This window comes from Stenella coeruleoalba (genome assembly GCF_951394435.1).
Source record: "Stenella coeruleoalba genome assembly, chromosome: 10".
Lineage (NCBI taxonomy): Eukaryota > Metazoa > Chordata > Mammalia > Artiodactyla > Delphinidae > Stenella > Stenella coeruleoalba.
The window spans coordinates 51,807,055-51,821,289 of record NC_137156.1 but is presented as its reverse complement, the minus strand read 5'-3'; the positions used below and the strand labels follow the sequence as shown (position 1 = coordinate 51,821,289).

The 14,235-nt window shown below is 44.7% G+C and overlaps 1 protein-coding gene across 9 annotated transcripts in view; it reads left to right on the top strand.

The window, feature by feature from the left end:
* Nucleotides 1-14,235, top strand: part of GADL1 (glutamate decarboxylase like 1) — a 687,722-nt gene that overhangs the window by 180,215 nt on the left and 493,272 nt on the right. For all 9 annotated transcript variants that reach the window (XM_079933919.1, XM_079933917.1, XM_079933916.1 and 6 more), the window contains one exon: nt 6,664-6,803. The gene's annotated coding sequence lies outside the window, so the exon portion shown is untranslated. The remainder of the gene's footprint in view (nt 1-6,663; nt 6,804-14,235) is intronic.

Below are 14,235 nucleotides of genomic sequence, written 5' to 3'. Positions count from 1 at the left end.
CCTGAATGTCTCTGGCTAACTTCGAGGCCACCTGCATCACACATTCCAGCAGACCAGGAAAAGTAACTCTCCACGAAATAAATAACATCTAAACATCTTGGAGGAGTCGGCTAGCTCTAAAAGTTAGAGCTTGCATTACTATTCAAGACACTACTTGTAAAACTTTTTGCTGAGAAGTTCCAGGCACATTCCAATTGAGCCGAGGTGATGGTTGATAATCCCTCTTTAGGAAGCAGGACCAGAGTGGGACTGTACTTAAGAAAGCTTAAACAGGATCATTTCTATTGTCCTTCTTTAGAAGCAAACACGCTCCCGGGAAGGGGGTCAGTGTGAGCGCCTCAGCCCCTCCTGTTTCCCCACTGAGGGGCACCTTTCAGGCTTGCAAATAGAGCAGGTTGGTGTTTTTAAGTGGATGAATTTTCACTTCAGGAATCCCCAGATGCTTCTAGTTATCCTTCCCCTCTCTCCCCCCATCCAAATCAATACTGTAGAATTTTTTGCTCTAGGAGGAGGCTCAATACAGCATAGAACAAAGAGGTCATTGTTATCTTTGACTTTTAAGGGTTTCCAGAGTCCACGCCTGTAACAGTAATCTGAAAGCCAAGTTGATTTTGATTGGTGGGAACTAAGCACTTGAGATAAAAGGGACTTTTATTCTGCACCTCCAAGAAGGCACAGATTGAAATACATTTAGTTTGAGCAAGAGGACTCAGAACTGAGAATTAACACTAGAGTATGAAAGGATACAGGGTAGGGCATCAGAGAATCTTGCCCTGTGAACAGAGATCCAAATGCTGGCTCTTGGTAGGGAGGAGGAGAGCACCTCTGTAAGCAGCTCCTTCATTAAAAGTTTTTCACCCGGGCGTTGGATAGTGTTTCCTACCACGGCCCTGATGGCTTCAAGCTGTAACTAGAGCTCTGGGGAGAAATTCAATCCAAGGGCACAAATGGAAGGCCACTGCCTGTGATGTGCTGAGTGGACACTGCACAATTCTAGGTTCATGTGAGTGTCGTTGAGAGCAGTGTCTCCCCATCCTTCTCTGAAATGGTGCAGTGCCCAACCCGCACAACTGTCCATAATGGCCTTGGGCAAGTAGAAGTCGTAGCCGAGGAAGGTTTCTAAGATCGATGCTGGAAAAGATTAGGAACAGACTGTTTATGAATATGCGAATCTGATGAGGTCACCTCTACCCCTTAAATACCACAGTGCTTCCTAGTGTTACTGGGATAAAGAAAACTTCCTAAGATGCTCCAAGAGGCTCTGCTTGCTCCAACCCTACGTTACTCCCTTGTCTCACTTTGCGTCACGCTGCTCTGTGAAGTAGCCCCACGTGCCTTCTTGGAGTCCTTGGAACTCATGTATTTTCCTGTCTCAGGACCTTTGCATCATCTATTTCCTCTGCCTAGAGGCCTTTCCTCTCCTTTCTGTGCTCACCACTTTCAACTCTTCCTTCTGGTCTTAGCTCACAGGTCACTTCCTCCAGAGAGTCTTCTCTGATCTCCCTGAGCAGCTTGCATTCCCTGGCAAACAACCTCCTAGCATGGTGTACCTCTCCTTCACAGAACTGCTTAGAATTTTACCTTTGCTTTGGTGATTCTTTGATAAACGCCTGTCCTTCTAGACCGCAATCAGGACAATTACAATAACAGCTAACATGTTTTAGATGCTTTCTTTGTGCTAGGTCCTCTTTTAAGGCCCCCCCCTTTTTTTTTTTTTTTTTTTGTTTTTTGCATACGCGGGCCTCTCACTGTTGTGGCCTCTCCCGTTGCGGAGCACAGGCTCCGGACGTGCAGGCTCAGTGGCCATGGCTCACGGGCCCAGCTGCTCCGCGGCACGTGGGATCCTCCCGGGCCGGGGCACGAACCCGTGTCCCCTGCATCGGCAGGCGGACTCTCAACCACTGCACCACCAGGGAAGCCCCTAAGGGCCTCTTTTAAGACCACATTAACTCATTTGATCTTCACAGTGACTGAGTGAGGTTGATACTATTGACACCTGCCCCTATTTTACAGATGAGGAAACTGAGGCACAGAGAGAGTTTATGGGGATGACATCTATTCTGTTTGCCCTTGAATAGCCACTAGCCCAACGCTTAATACAGCAAATAATTGCTATTTCTCGGCTACTTGAATAAAAGATGTTTGAGGTGAATCTCACAGTGAATCACAGTGCTGGGCATTAGTGCCAGATGGGGAGGGGCTTTGGGGGCAGGAGGAGGCTGAGAGGCAGATTGGGAAGAACAGGATAGAGGAATTCCAAAGACAGGCTGTGAGTAAAGCAAGACATGACATATTCCTTTTATTGGCCTTGAAGCAAGTGTCAGGCCTGTGAATTTCAAGGTGAAGGGCTAGGCCCCACTGAACCCATGACAGATGTTAGAAGAAAGGGTCACTGGTGGTAACTGGTAGGGTTACTGGGAAGTAGACCCCAGGAAGATGACCAAAACTCCACTCTTGTGGCAAAGGGCACCTGGGAAAAAAAAATGTTTGGGAGTCATAGATGGCCCTTATTTCTTCCAGTTCATTTTAATCTTTCTCCAACGAATAACACTTCACCAAAGCGTATAATTGGAATCTTGCAGCCCAAGGGCATATTTCATGAGGAAAGAACTATAGAAGGTCTGTACATTCACCTTAACTCCAGGGAAAAGCGGAGGCTGAAGGGAACACAATTATGGATTTTGCTGGGCAATGGGAAGCCGTACCTAAATAATCAGTCACTGAAATGCAGCCTCTCTCTGGGATCACCCAGGTGCCTTTGAAGGCTTGGTCTTTTGTGGAGCTCTGAGTTCCCCGTGTTGATTCAGGTTGTGAGCATAAAGAGAGTGGGGATGAGAGATCACACTCAATAACGCGGGTCATTTTCTGTTGGTGTCCAGGGGAGAACATTGGCTAGGACTGACTGTTGTCCTTGCCTTTAAACCTTTCCTGTGACCTTGATGAAGGTTTTTACGTCTCCGGACCCCAGTGTCCACATGTGAAAGATGAAGGGTTAGAATGACTGCCCCACTGTTAATTTTCCATGACTCGATGTGGCACGTGTATCGGTGGTGGTTACTCTGTGGGCAGAGGGGGAAGGGGGCAGAGGGAGGGGCTGCTAAGGGTTTACAGCCTGTAGGATCCCGGAGAGGATCTTAACACTCGGCGGCTCTACGGGTCTGAAAATGGAGACGGTGACAGCAGTAAGCATAATGGCTTAATCCGTAAACCATGAGGTGCTAGCTCCTTGGCAAATTCAGCAATTCTCCTGGGAGGCTTGGCTGTCGTTTCTGGCTGCTGTTCCTGCCTGGGAAATTAGGAACAGTAGAAGGCAAGCAGTCCCTCTTCGTAACCCTATTTGCTGATCAGTGTCTGATACCAGGAGGGAGAAATGACCTGAAAACCTCAGCTCTGTGATAATCTACAGCCAGCAGCTCTTTAAAGGGAGCCTTTCTCATTGTGGAGAAGATGTGCCAGCAGAAAGGCGCAGATAACCCACCATTGTGAGAGCATTTTCCTCCCAAAGGCTCTCCCGTCACACAAAGTCCTATCTTGGATCTGCTCCCATCCCTCCCAGGAGAGTGGAAGGAAGAGAATAAATGTCCCCCCTTTCATGGATGGGAGAACTAAACCAGGGCCTATGACTTTGTCCAAGGTCATATTACTAACCGGCACCAAGAGTGGGCCTCCTAGCCCAGCCCTTTTGTTGTCACCTCCAAAATATCAATGCCCTGTTTAAGATAAGCTTTGTTTGGTCTCCATTTTATCCCCTTTTCATAGCTCTCTGTGGATAGAGCTGCTTATTGAGTTGTGCCAGAGTTTGCTGAAGTCAAGGTCAACCCATGAAACCGCAAAGGGATTCCTCTGATAGAATACCAGCTCCAGAGTGTATCTTGATTCAACAGCACCAATGATAATAACTAAGGATTGTTAGGTGCCTTTCCTTGGGCTTCTCCACTCGGTAGTAGTTCTTCCTGCTTTTCCCATCAACTTTATCCACTCCTCCAACTCCTCTGATTTTTATCTTCCCTAATTTAATCACTTACCTCCAAGCCTCAGAGGATGAATGAAGTGGGAAATGGAGAGCGGTGGTCAGAGTAGTATTGTATTGATTTTCTATCTGCTACTTATTGCTTTCAATCTCTGTATCTACCTCTTGGTCTATCAGTTCTTTATATATCCATTTCAACATTGACTGAGCACTTTCAGCATTGAATACTGTGTGCCTGACCCTGTGGTAATTTACAGACAAAGAAACTGAAGCTCAGAGAGGTGAAGCAACTTGGCCAAAGTCACACAGTTCAGGGAGTGGTAGGTAGGGTCAACTCCATAGCCCATGTTCTTAACTCCTATAGATTCCTACCTTCCAAGATTGCTGATGTGGTTAAATATTGGGTGGCGTCTCATGGTGAGATGGGCTAGAAGAGAAAGAAAGCATCCTTTGAAAACTTAAATGCCGCTTAAAAGAGGTATCCATTTTTAGGTCCACATTTTCAGCCCTATCTTGCCCATGTCACCAATTTGGGGGCATACATACAGAAGAGTCAGGGCTGAAAAATTAAGCACATACAGGGTTGTGAACAAACACACAGTCCCATAAGTTCCTATGATAGATTCAAAGCTGCTTGCTGTACTCTAGAATCGTGATTTTATGAATATATTCATTTCACAGGGCTACTACAAGAAATTATCATAAACTTGGTAGCTTTAAAGAACAGAATTTATTCTCTTACAGTTTTAGAGGCCAGAATCTAGTTGTCAGCAGGGCTCCGCTCCAGGGGCTCTAGGGGAGAATCCTTCCTGGCCTCTTCCAGCTTCAGGTAGCTCCTACATTCCTTGGCTTGTGGCAGCAAATCTCCAACCTCTGCCTCTATCTTTCCATGGCCTTCTTCCTTGTGTGTTTCTGTGTCAATCTCCCTTTGTCTTCTCTTCTAAAGACTTATCATTAGATTTAGTGCCCACTCGAATCCAAGACAGTCTCATCTTGAAATTCTTACCTGAATTATGTCTGTAAAGACCCTTATTCTAAATGAGGACACATCTGAGGTTCAGGTGGATGTACATTTTGGAGGCCATCATTCGACACACTACATAGGCTTATGGCGCTAGGCAAGCAGCGCAGCTCACGATCCTGTTTCTACATTGGTGTGATGTTCCACTTGCTATTCGTTCTTTCACACATGATTTATAAGGATGATGAGAGTCTCGGGGAGGCTGTGCGCTTCTGGAAGCCCAAACAGTCAGATGGCGTTAAGCTGTCTTCATTCCTTCAGCAGTAGCCTTCTGTCAGTAAATAAATGTCTTTCCAGGACTAATGTGTCTTTCGAAGTTCTCACTCTAGGAGAGAAACTTGAGAAATGGGAAAACTGGGCTCAATATGTGTGAAAGAACTGTGTCTCTTCAGGGAAAAGCCAATGCACACGTTTCAGAGAGTGGTATTATGATAGAAAGACACAAACACATAGCAACTATGTGAAAAATCATTGCTGCTGATATGCCCATCTCGGGGACTTTCTCCAGTTCCCAAAGAGTTTTATAAAAAACTCTCCCTCTGAATTGTTTGAAAACAATCAATGCCAACTGGATAAATCATCACATTTACGCCTGCACCAATAGGCTGGGAGGACTGCCTAGAGAAGTGGCATCAGGCCTAATGAACACTTCCAATGGGTTTGTTCACCTTTCCCTTGACCAAGTTCAATTCCGCTTCATTGGACAAGTAAGTCCTGAAGTCTCTGTTCCCTGGTCAGGTCGCAACCTGGTCAATTAAGATCAATTAAATTTTCTGTTTCCTGAGAAATGGCAAAGATATCTATCTGTACAGCATCTGTCTTTTGACAATTCAACACATTCAGTTTAGCTCTGCAAATATGTCCTCACTGACAGCTCAGCATGGTGCACTGTGTCTGCATTGAGCATAGGGTGGTCCTGCCTCCCGGGATCATGATCGATCCAGAGGGAGCCGGCTCAGCAGACAATCAGAAGTGAGCGGGGCATCCATTCATAGGGATGCAGAGCTCCATGGCAACGCACCTGGGTGACAATTAATCCTTCGTTATTGAAAAAATAATTAATGTTTCTGGTAAAAAAAAATTTAGATAGGAAAAAAAGAAAAGATTGTGTATAATCCCACAGAAAGAAAGTAATCATTCTTAACATTTGGTCTGTGTCCACATCTGTGTGTATCTTTGTACCTGTGACTGTCCCTATGTCTGCACCTTTATGTGAACTTGTATTCATGTTATGCTTGTATCTATCAGTATTTTAATAACAAGATCTTCCCCTGACATGCACATACATCTTATTTTATAGTCTGCTTGTGTATTCAACGGTGTATTGTAAACCTATTTCAATGTTATTTAGTTCATAATTTTTAATAGCTGTATATTATTCTATTGTATGGGTGGAACTTTGTTATTTAACCAGTCTCTCATTAGTCTGAATTTAATAATTTTACAGATAAACCCACGCACGAATCCATAATTTTGTTCTTAGAAAAAAATCCCCAAATTGCAGTCTCAGGGTCAAAGTGAAGGACCATGTCTAGAGTTTTTTGCCTCACAGTAACCTCAAAAATACAAGCACTATTTTTTAAATAGTGGTTTCAACAGACATAAAATAGCCCTGCCGAATTGCTAAAAGTTTCCAATGCTTGTCTCGGTTTCTGTTCTTACCTCGTTGCAGACCTGTCATCAACAGTGTGCAGAGGCCCCCCACTCTGGGAGGAGCACTAAGAGTCACCCAGGTGTAGCCTCCACTCTACAGAGAACCAATCAGAGGGGCTGAGACCAAGTAGCCAGCTGCTTGCGATGCTGCAGGAAACAGTGAGTGAATCAGGGTGCCCTGTAGGTGGGGACTGGGGTGCGAAAAGGAGGGGTGTTTGGTCTTCAGCCATTTTGTTTTATGATAAAAAATGTTATCTTTTTTTTTTCTATTTTATGCTACTTTTTTTTTTTTTTTTTTGCTTTTATTTCCCCCAGCGATTTGGAAGGACTGTGTCTGCTTTCTGCTTTTTTTTCACACTGTAAGTAGTTTTCATTAAGTTTATCAACAATCTTGGGCATGTATATTTCTCCAAACATCAAAGGAAAACAAAATGAATCACTGTGTTTTGACTTCTTCTTCTTTAACATGAGAAGGGTCATACAGGGCTTCCCTGGTGGCACAGTGGTTGAGAGTCCGCCTGCCGATGCGGGGGACATGGGTTCGTGCCCCGGTCCGGGAGGATCCCACGTGTCGCAGAGCGGCTGGGCCCGTGAGCCATGGCCGCTGAGCCTGCGTGTCCGGAGCCTGTGCTCCGCAATGGGAGAGGCCACAGCAGTGAGAGGCCCGCGTACTGCAAAAAAAAAAAAGAAACGAAATTGAGGTATTTGTAGTGAGGTGGATGGACCTAGAGACTGTCATACAGAGTGAAGTAAGTTAGAAAGAGAAAAACAAATACTGTATGCTAACACATATATATAGAATCTAAAAAAATGAAAAATATATGGTTCTGAAGAACCTAGGGGCAGGACAGGAATAAAGACACAGACGTAGAGCATGGACTTGAGGACATGGGGAGGGAAAGGGCAAGCTGGGACGAAGTGAGAGTGAGACATGGACGTATATACACTACCAAATGTAAAATAGATACCTAGTGGGAAGCATCCACATAACACAGGGAAATCAGCTCAGTGCTCTGTGACTGCCTAGTGGTGGGATAGGGAGGGTGGGAGGGAGACGCAAGAGGGAAGAGATATGGGAACATATGTATATGTATAGCTGCTTCACTTTGTTATAAAGCAGAAACTGACACACCATTGTAAAGCAATTATACTCCAATAAAGATGTAAAAAATATTAATAATAATAAAAAAATAAAGTGAGGCCGATTAATTTCCACCGAATAGGGTTGCTGGAAGGACCATGTGAGATGTCATGGCAGTTGGCCAAAGACATGCTCAGGAGCAGGCGCTGGGTTCCACTGTTTTCTAGGCGGGGCTGCTTGGGGGAATCAGCCCCTAACTGTTCCACTCTATCGTTAGTTGACCATGGAACTCATTTAGCGTGGTTGAAATATTTTCTAGTTACATCTTTTATTTATTTGTTTTTGCATTAATCTATTTATACATTCTTTTTTTTGCTCATTCATTCATTCAACAAACATGCGTTGGTTGTTGGTCAGGTTCTCCTGGAGCAGACAATGAGTTGGAGTTTTTTTTGTTTTGTTTTGTTTTTTAATTAATTAATTTATTTAATTTTATTTATTTTATTTCTGGCTGCGTTGGGTCTTTGTTGCTGCGCCTGGGCTTTCGTCTAGTTGCAGTGAGCGGGGGCTACTCCTTGTTGCGGTGCACGGGCTTCTCATTGCGGTGGCTTCTCTTTTTGTGGAGCATAGGCTCCAGGCGCAGGGGCTCAGTAGCTGTGGCTCATGGGCTGTAGAGCTCAGGCTCAGTAGTGGTGGTGCACAGGCTTAGTTGTTCTGTGGTATGTGGGATCTTCCTGGATGAGGGCTCAAACCTGTGTCCCCTGCCTTGGAACGTGGATTCTTAACCACTGTGCCACCAGGGAAACCCTGAGTTGGAGTTTGAGCGGTGAAGTATCAGAGACCAATAGTTATTGGACACAGGGAGAAGCCACACCACGGACAAAAAGGAAGCTACTGGGGATCTGGAGCAGATGTTTTCTGTTGGGGCTGTCCTTAGGGCACATTTGGTCAAAATGGCTGTGCCTCTGTACCCCTGCCTTGCTTATTCATGGGATGAGGGCTGCCCTGGGAAGACCATGACCTCAGGCAAGAGGAGGTACAGCTGCAGCAGTTTCTGAAGGCACTGATGGCTGAAGGCTCTGTGCAGAGGACAGCAGGTCCTTCCATGAAGGGGGTCTGTGTGGTGTGTCTTTGTGTCCACCGCTGGTGGCTACTATGAGCAGACCCTGCACCCAGACCTGAGGTTGTAGTGCCAAACAGGGAAGACAAGTCCCCTCACCCAGTTTAGCTTACAGCCTAAGCTGGTCTTGAGAATCTTCAGTTGTCTCCATATTTAAAGGAAGCCACCTTCTTTAGACAGATTGCCTCACCGTGAAGCTGGGAGAAGAGAGTAATATTCTCAGTTATTAGGAGAAGAAGAAAGCAATAGATGTCCTTGTTTATTGTAACACAGATTCTGGGCTACATGGAATCTTCTTCCATTAGTTTTCTGCTGATTTCAACATTTCGATGTATACTGATTTTCTGTCTTGTGCCAGGCACAGTGCTAGGTAGTAGGGGTACAGTGGTGAACAGTATACAGTCTTGTAGGAGAGACAGACACGTAAAGATAACCTCAACGTAAAACAGAAAGTTATGAGGGAGTGACATGAATATACCACTAAAGACACTCAGAGGTAAGACAACTTCCCTTGCCCAGAGGGTGTTAGGAGAAGCTTCTCCATGGTTAAAATATTTCAGCTGAGAATAGAAAGAATATGAGTCAGCCAGATAAATAAGTTCTCTGCTCTTAAGTAATTTTCCTCTATTTCATGGCGAAAGAAGACACGTTAGAAGTCAAACATTTATAGAAAGTAATCATGCCAAGAGAACCAAGGGTATTTAATGGGACGAATGGACTTTGATGGTCCCTCTCAAGAAGAAGTTTTCCTTCATTTTAAGCCTTGAAATCTTAAAAGGTTTTCCTGGGGGCCAGAAAGCTGTGCATTGGATGATGCTGGTTCTTTGTAAATGATTTCACTTCATGGGCTAAATAGCCATCATGCCTCTAAGAGGCCGTCTGTGAAGGAGAAAATCTGTGCACTCCTAAATGTTGTGTGATGCACCATCACTTGATTTAATTTGCGTTCTCTCAAGTTTCTCCTGCCTGACATCACTGTGGAATCCTGAAACAGGCAGGAGGAAGGAATAAATGTCTCGAGCTCACGCCTCCAGGCTCCCCCTTGGCCTGCATTTCTCTCCATCCCCTTGACTCTTGGGTCACACATATTAGGATTCTGAAAATTTGGGGTCTTCATAGAAGCACGTTAGATAGAGGCCATGTTTCTCCTTATAAATTTTAGCAATCCTCTTGAAGATCCACGAGATGAGGCTTCTTTGCTAATACAAAACCTGGAAAACTTCAAAGGCAAGAGGTCTGTTTGCAAACCTGGTGAGTATCAGACTGCCACATGGCTTCTCTAAAATTTCTCCATTGTTGGTGGGGTTTCTGTATCGAAGGCTCCAATGCAGGGGAAGAGCAGGTGTGTGGTTGGAGTTGAGAGGCCAGCATGTCAGGCCTAATTATAACCTCACCATGTACTGAGAATCTGCCCAGGGTGGCCATGTCATGTGCACCCTGAAATCAGCTGAGTTCACCTTTGCCCTGAGGCTCTAGAGAAAATGGACCCACATCCTTATTTCTCATGGTTTAGGAAGTCCATGCTCTCCCCAAGATTTCTACCACTTCCAATGGCTTTGCATTTCTCCTGGTCATCTTTGATTCCTATTTCTGGCTTTTCCTGAATCCTTATTCTCTGCTTATATTCTTCTTCTGTATCAGTGTCTGTGCAAATGAGAGTCAATGGCTCTTTCTCCTTGAGTATCTTTCTCTCCATATTCCCCCAGATATCCCCCATACGAACTGTGTGGTGGCTTTACTTTTTTTTTTTTTTTTTGTAGTACGCGGGCCTCTCACTGTTGTGGCCTCTCCCGTTGCGGAGCATAGGCTCCGGACGCGCAGGCTCAGCGGCCATGGCCCACAGGCCTAGCCGCTCCGCGGCATGTGGGATTTTCCCGGACCGGGGCACGAACCCATGTCCCCTGCATGGGCAGGCAGACTCTCAACCACTGCGCCACCAGGGAAGCCCTGTGTGGTTGCTTTAAATAGAGATTTGTCAAATAGAGATAGACAATACCAAAAATATTGTATTTCTCTATTCTTGAATAAGACCCCTGCTGCTGGAGTTTCAGATACCATAGCATAAGGTGCTTCTCTCTCTCACCAATCTCCAGACCTCTTTTCTTTCTCTTCTGCTCCTCTGCTTTTGCCACCCAAGATTATTGCATATATATATATACATATATATATATATATATATATATATATGTATATATATATGCTTATTACGTGCCAGGCACACTGAAATACATGAGGCTGAGTAACTTGGCTAAGATCATACAATTAGTAAGAGCAGAGCCACAGTGCAAACCTAGGTGCACTACACAAACTCGAATGAGTACAAAAATCACCTGGGAATCTTACTGCAAAGCAGATTTGGATTCTGATGTTCTGGGGGAGGGGCTGGAAAGCTTGCATCTCTGACAAGCCCCCAGGTGATGCCCACACAACACCATGGTCCGTGCCTCTCAGTAACAGAACCTAGAGAGCACTGCTCGCTTTTATGTTTTTCCTATTTAAACCAGCAGGGCCTTTGCCTAGTGGCTCAATTTCTCATGCAATCTCTGAATTTTTCTTCATGAGCCAAATGGGCTGGGGGGCACTTTCCTTCAAAGATTCAGGACTCCTACAAGGTCAGAGATTCCATCTAACATTAATGTAATTAATTAATTAAAAAGCCACCATCACTCAGATCTAAAAAATGAGGTTCCCTTCAAAAGGGGCAGGAAAGATTGATGTAGGCGAGGTGATTTAGTGTTGATAGGTAGGAAGTTTGATGTTGAAAGGTGACAATAGATGTTTTAAGTTCTGTCCTTTGGTCCCTTCTGTAGTAAATTTGTTGAGAAATCGACTTTGCCCATCCCCAGGCTTCTGTGAAATGCAAACTGCTAGGGGAGCTTGAAAGAACTTTTCACAGTTACACATCATTCCACAGATGCTCTTTTACTGAAGGCAATTTCTTCCACAATGATTTTTATTTTTAAACTTTTTTTTTACTTGCCGTTTTTCATGTTAATGTTCAAATTCGCTGAAGCTCTGTGACTAGAGAGAGGGGTGATTAGTGCTTGGGAAAGCCACTTGTCATGAAGACTGCTGCTGCAAGGGAAAAGGGCAGGGCCATACCCGGCAGGGCATGGACAGGCAGCTAGCTATGGAGGTGCTCTCATTACAGGAATGGCCAGACTTCTGATTTCCTTACAAAAGGAACCAGTGTTGAGTGCATTGTACCCTATATGGAATACTTAATTACAGAGGAAAGTTATGGCTTCCAGTTGACAGAACCATCTAATCAATATTGCTTACTCCGAACTCTAATTTACTTGTCTTACAAATCATTAAATTTGAAATATTATTGATTTTCAAGTAGATGGCTTAGAGGATAAGTAAGTGCATTTTATCTTGCGGACCTTCGTTTGAGTTTGATCAGTGGACCTGCAGGAGAGAAAGCTCAAACCCCTTTATTAGGTAGTATTTGCAAAATAATCACACCAGACATACTTCACTTATGCCGATAATTTGCCAGGACCCCGTATTTCCCAATATCTCATGTCAAATGGGCTATTTTCCTGTTTCTGAGCGGGGTGGGGGTCTCTTGACAGCAGGCAACAGTGAATTGTATGACATGGAGACACCCTTCTTAAGAGCATACACATCTCTGAAATGTAATTTCTTTGTATTCCAAAAATCAGAAGATGCTGTGGGGCTTCCCTGGTGGCGCAGTGATTAAGAATCTGCCTGCCAATGCAGGGGATGCGGGTTCGAGCCCTGGTCCAGGAAGATCCCACATGCGGCGGAGCACCTAAGCCTGTGAGCCCCAACTACTGAAGCCCGCACACCTAGAGCCCGAGCTCCACAACAAGAGAAGCCACGACAATGAGAAACCCGCGCACCACAACGAAGAGTAGCCCCCGCTCGCTGCAACGACAGAAAGCCATGTGCAGCAACAAAGACCCAATGCGGCCAAAAAAAAAAAAAAAAAGATGCTATGAACCTTCCTTTTCTCTTGTACTAGAAACCATATTCTTGGTTTTCAGCAACCTATTTTGTCTTTTAACCTCAATAGTCTGGACCTGATTCTATTCTCATGATGGATAAGCCATCCTCCAATGAAAAGTCTCAGACAAAGCCTCCTGAGTACCCTGGAATCTGACAATCCCATGGGCACCATTCACCAGTGTGGCCTGCCCACACGCTGAGGAAGAGGGTGAATTGGTGTGAAGGCAGGGATGGTCAAATGAATCACATTTCTGCTGATTTTCACTCTCTGAGGTGGCCTTTTAAAAATGTAAGCTTTTGAATAGGTGCCTATCGACATGATTCAAAAATCTAAAATGACAAAAAGAAACCCAGTGAAAAATGTTCAGTCCCCTCATTTTGTTTTCTTATTTGCATCCCTCCCTCCCCTCTCAAAAGGAAACTACTGGTTTTAGTTTCTGTTGTATCCTGGCTAGAGTTTCCTTATGTGTATCGAAGCAGGAACAAATACAAATTCTTATTTTTTTCCCTTATTTTTATAAAGGTATGATATTATACACACTGTTCTGAATCTTTTTATTTTTTTTAATTTACTGGTTTTTTAGGGGGATTTTTCATATCAACACATAGAAAATATCTCATTAAAAAGAGAGAGCTGGGCAGCTTTCTATCATGTGTATATACCATAATGTGTCTAATAAGTCCTCTATTAACGGACCTTTGGATCCTTTCGGATATTTTGCTATTAGAAACACCACTATAGTGAATAATCCTGCATACAGGTACACAAGTGCAAAGCAACTTTGTAAGTACCTTTGCAATTGTGCAAGCATATGCATTGGATAAATTCCCCAAGGCGGAGATCTGGGTCAAAGGGTCAATGACAGCTTTGCCAAGCTGCCCTCCCTGGGTTTTTTGCCCATTCACCCTCCCACCAGCAACGTATGGGATCTGCAGCTGGCAGTTTTCATCCTCCTTGGCAAGTACTTACACTTCTAGTTGAGAAACTATAGTCAGGGTTGCAAATAACAGAAAGAGGGTCCAGTTAAGTTCCGGCAGGAAGACTTTATTGGAATTGATTGGAAAACTGGAGCACAGGCTTTGGGGCGAACAGGGAGGTGAAGCCCAGCAAGGACTTGCCATGGGAACAGTCTCACGAGACCTGCGGCCACCAGGCATCTCTGTGGAGCCAGTGATCCCAACCCCCAGCTTTGCCCTCCCTGTACTACACACTGGCCCTAATTCATCTTCCATAGGGTTACAGTAAGCTGGGGAGGTGGAGAAGGGGAGGGAGGCCTGCAAACCTCTCTTTGCCTCTGGGCAAGAAGGGTATTCAGCCTTCTGAGAAGGGCAGAATAATCTCAGCCTTCTGAGAAGGGCAGCCCAAACAGTGTCCACTATGAAGACCGACCTACCTCTTCATCTTCCTTACAAGC